We start from the raw sequence: 5,337 nt of genomic DNA on the forward strand, positions 1-5,337 counted from the left end.
GAATGCACAGGGAAAAAAACACAATAATCATTACCATTACAGATTCAATACAGACAATTACTAGGGATATTCTGTCTTGGTTAGTGCCTTCTCGATCACACTAATGATGTCTGAGGCAATACATCAAGCATTAGATACACACATCTACACACACCTACATACACGCACACCTACATATGGCATGCTGGGACCAACCAAAACAATACATGTCTTATCACCCCTGCAGGACACAATGCAGTGGAGGAAACAGTCAGTCACAAGAACCGTTGTGTTGGCACAGTCAGTCCGACAACTGAATCGATGGAAGTGATCAACAGTGAGCGATTCAGTGGTTGTCACGACTTCTGCCGAAGTCTGAATAGCTCATTCATAAGAACACAACGTCATGACGACAGGAATTATCCTACACTGTTTTTTTTTTGTATTGAGCCCTCTAGTCCACTACCCTCACTGGATGTTATTGTTGATCTAACTTTATATCTCCATCAGCATGACCTCTGCTTCTTAACGTTCATTATACCAGGAAGTTAAAGAGTCTCTTACACAAACACCCTAACATGCTGACCAGACCGTCCGGGCGCACATGTTATTTTTGTCGACCCACACCAGACATGATCAGGGCACACAGTTTGAAATATCAAAACAAACTCTGAACCAACTACATTTATTGGGGAACAAGTCGAAAAGCATTAAACATTTATGGCAAATTAGCTAGCTAGCTTGCGGTTGCTAGCTAATTTGTCCTGGGAAATAGACGTTGGGTTGTTGTTTTACCTGAAATGCACAAGGTCCTCTACTTCCAACAATTCATCCACAGATAAGAGTCAACCGAGTTTGTTTCTAGTAATCTCTCCTCCTTCAGACTTCTTCTTCTTAATAACTAATAATCCCTTCATTAATGATTGTTGTTATCGTCTGTATTTTGGTTAACGTTTCCCCGGCAACAGTGATGAATTTGATACAGCTGTGCCACCCATAATGATAATGTGGATTTCACTTCTTTTTTCTTTCCTTCTGTGTCAAATGACTGGAGAATAATTATTAGAGGCTACAATAGGAAAACAAAGACGAGAAAGGAGAAGGTTGATGTTTAAATTGCAACATGTTTAGCGTCATACTGTCATATTCCCCTCCCCCCCACCACCTCACCATCTTTCCTTTTCTAACTGAAGGTTAACATTTCAAATGTGTTACCGTTAAATTTGGACGTCCATCATGGTTCACCTTCGCCTCTGACCTTCCACTCCAGTATCAGACAAGAGGCTGAGGCGGGCTCCTCGCGCCCCTCCTAAAGTATACACAGCTCATGAACTAATAATCCCTTCATTAATGATTGTTGTTATGGTCGGTATTTTGGTTAACGTTTCCCCGGCAACAGTGATGAATTTGATACAGCTGTGCCACCCAAAATGATAATGTGGCTTTCACTTATTTTTTTCTTTCCTTCTGTGTCAAATGACTGGAGAATAATTATTAGAGCAAAGAATCAAGCTAAGCAAATAATTCCAAACGGATACGTTTAGCATTTCATTAGCGCCCCATTGGAGAGCAGGTCCTGTGAAATAGGGAACAATCTGCTATACTGGTGGGGTGGGATAACAGTACACTGCTGCTATTGTCATCGTCTCTCTCTTGACCCACAAAAGTACTTTGTAAGAGTATAACCACGTCCTTATCAAGAGAAACTAGCTCATAGAAGGGACAAAATAAGCACTTTCGGGGGTCACATTGTTGTCTGGGCTCAAATGTACAGCCGATCCTCTTCCTGTAATGAACAATGGAGGTAAGACATGATATTAGGCTATCCAGGCTGTATCACATCCGGCCGTGGGGTGGCACAATTGGCAAAGTGTCGTTCAGGTTTGGCCGGGGTATATAAGAATTTGTTCTTAACTGACTTGCCTAGTTAAATAAAGGTTAAATTAAAAAATGTAAAAACAGAAGCCCGTTAACTCTCGTAGTTATTCATGTATTGACAGAAAGTGAGGGACCACATGTAAAAAAGCAGGAAAAGGGAATCAGCAGTAGTTCAATAGCGATCATTAAGGTGTGAGGAGACAAATGGGTATTGGGTTTGCGCCTGTCATCTCTGACCTTTCATCTCATTAGCACTCACATCTGTTAAATTGAGCATAAAATCTATCACCTGACAAGTAACCTTTGTATATCCAATTACCTCACGACCCTAATCCTAACAGGTCAAACATTTAGATTATGATTAGGAAGTTAGTGACAAAATCCATAGTTTTATTTGTGAATAATATAGTTAGTTATATGATTTTTTTAAAAATAAGGTCATGTTTGTGGCGTAACAAACCACACAAAGGGGCTAACGGCTAGTTCTCTGAAACCGTTACGGTTTAACCCATTGCTGTTGTTTCCATAGACATTGGATGTCCTAAGAATACTGGCCTCTAGCTGTTCTTCAGTGCGCTCCCACAATGGCTTCCTTTGCTCAGCGTGCTCTCTCTCTTTCTGGGAATACACCAGATGCTATTGAGTCATCTGTCAGACCATGTTAATCCAACAGCCAAACATGTGCTGTATCTACAGTAGAGATCATCAGGCGTACATGCAGACACACTCCCTTAGTCTCTGTACTTCACACTAACCAGGTCAACTTATCACATGGTAAAGCTACCGCCATCAAAAAACGCACGTGGCCTTTGAGTGAGGGTAGACGTTGAAAACCCAATGTGTGCCATGCTTAAGTCGGACCCCACCCTCATGATTCAGAATACCATTTTTCACAGTATTACTGGCCAGAATATGGTACTGCCATGGTCGACACACACACACACACACACACACACACACACACACACAACAAGAACAATTGTATGGTAGGAACACCCAGTTACACAGATCAAACTGTCTTGCCCTTATCAGGTGGCTATCCCCTCCTGATTAATCTCCCTGGCACATAGAACACATACCTAATCACAGTAGGGTTGAACAGGTCACAGACAAAGCACAGAAGGTCCTGTTACCAAGGGATCTCTTTTCTTCTTTCACACTCCAGTAGATATTCCTAATGACTAATGGAGGGGGAGCTGTGTGTGTCAGAGAGACAGAGAGAGAGAGGGAGAGAGAGACAGAATAATGTCTGTGTGTTTTCCTTAGCTGAGAGTGATTGGAAACTCAACCATTTCAAACTCTTGTACACACATACACACACACAACCAATTACTTATACCTCACAGGGAACCAGTTACTAATACCTCACAGAGAACCAGTTACTAATACCTCACAGAGAACCAGTTACTAATACCTCACAGGTAACCCAGTGTCTGTGCATGAAGACATCGGACTCTGCATTGCAGCTCTATAATAGAAATAGAAATGACGCACAAATTAACCCTTGCTTTGCTTGTTGGTGGACTGGAAAAACAGAATAGGTTTGAAACACTTCCAACACCAACAGGTAGGCCTTTCCAAAACACCTCCATTCTAAAACCTGAAACACCATATCCATCCTTCTGGTTTGTGAGCTCAAATTAGTCACACATTAAATCGTAAAATGATTAGGCTACACAGCACCCTCTAGATTGAGAGTAACAGACTAAGTAGTAATGTCTGGCAGATCAGCATTGACTAGATAGATACCCATTAGCTCTCTGATAGACTAAAGTCATTGAACTGGGTGACCACCCCTTCAGTCACCCTCGCTGTCAAACACCTGTAGAGTGTGAGTTTCTCCATCAGGTCAGCTCAATAGTTCACATTAAAAACAAGCATGTCCATAGTCAATCACAGTAGGCCTATAGGTAGGCTATGGGATGTTACTTCAAAATCACATGTTGAGCTACAGAATTAGAATCCACCGTAAAGCAGTAAATAACGGGACAGCCTGTTTCATTTATCAATGCTTTGTTCCTGTGATAAAAGTCATTTCATGTTTTTTTGGGGTTAACCTTGGTATATATCTTGCACACACAGAGGCACCCTCTTCCGTACAAAAGCATAGTTCAGCTAATAGGGTTCATAGCGTCAGCAACTTTGACAATAACCCAATGAAAGGAAATACAAAAATCTCAACAAAGTAAACGTCATTTTAGGGCAACATCGGCATACCCGAAAAGCACTTAGATACAGTCATTTTTCGTAAAGCATGGTCCATATAGGTTATGACACATGGGTGGTAATTATCTTTAAAGATCTTCTCCGCTTTAATATCATCTCATATAGTTTGTCCATACCCTCGTGAAGTCCATCGCCAATTATGGCGCAGCAAGGTTGGACGTGGTATGTGGTAAATAGAGTGAGCTCATGGAGAGCCAGCTGTTTTTCAATGTCTGCGACTGGAAGAGATTTGGGCAGGTCCTGCTTGTTGGCTATCACCAGAAGAGGTGTCCCCTGGTTCTCTGCGAATTTTGTGACTTTATGCAGTTCTGTTTTAGCCTCCTCCAACCGGTCAACGTCCACTGAGTCCACCACATAAATGATGCCGTCCGTGCACCGACTGTAGGATTTCCACAGGGGCCGCAGCTTCTCCTGACCTCCGACGTCCCAGAAGTGACAACTGATCCCCTTCGCGGTACCATTACTCAGTTTGATTTTCTCAGTGCTGAATCCATTTGCTAAAGAACAGTCGTTTTGCCAGCTGAATCCAAACCCAACATCACGATGTGTAGTGATTGGAAAGCAGATATGTTGGAGAAACTGTTGCCCATTTTCAATTTGAGAGGAACAACTTCTCCCTCACTGTCAGCAGGAAAAAGGAGCTGACCCGTTCTTCCACTAACTCCCCTGCTCTGACTATGTACATGCACAGGGAATACTTACACTGACATCACAACACGCACACCCCCACATAGCACGCTCACCACACACACTGCTGCTAGTATCTATTATCTATCCTTTACCCCTACCTACAGTATGCTGCTGCTATTGTCTATTATATACCATGTTGCCTAGTCACTTTACCCCTACCTACAGTAGACTGCTGTTACTGTATATTATCTATCCTGTTGCCTAGTCACTTTATCCCTACCTACAGTATATTGTGGAAGGACCACCAGAGGGCAGGCTGGGCTCATGGATAGTAGCCCAACAAGGCATGGGAGACAAGGTAACCAGAGGCAATTAAGCACAGCTGACGGTACTAATGACATACTCTCCTTCCCCTATAAGAGAGAGAATGGAACCAGCAGAGATGGGGGGGAACTATCTCTGGAAGATGGCCACCGAGAGAGAGGAGGTATCCAGGAAGAACCACTAAGACGAGTGACGCCCAATTACTTGGTCCGCTCACATTGGTGGAGAATGCGGGCATTAGGTGGACGAGTGACACAAGGATAAGTGAGTAAATCAAGATTCTTCCAGTAGACCCGGAGG

General features: G+C 42.9%; 1 pseudogene; it reads right to left on the reverse strand.

Moving 5' to 3' along the window:
- Positions 1 to 4,125: 4,125 nt before the first annotated feature.
- LOC112224880 lies at positions 4,126 to 4,673 on the reverse strand (annotated as a pseudogene).
- Between the last annotated feature and the right edge of the window lie 664 nt (positions 4,674 to 5,337).

Source organism: Oncorhynchus tshawytscha, linkage group LG26 (assembly GCF_018296145.1).
Source record: "Oncorhynchus tshawytscha isolate Ot180627B linkage group LG26, Otsh_v2.0, whole genome shotgun sequence".
NCBI classification, from domain to species: Eukaryota; Metazoa; Chordata; class Actinopteri; order Salmoniformes; family Salmonidae; genus Oncorhynchus; species Oncorhynchus tshawytscha.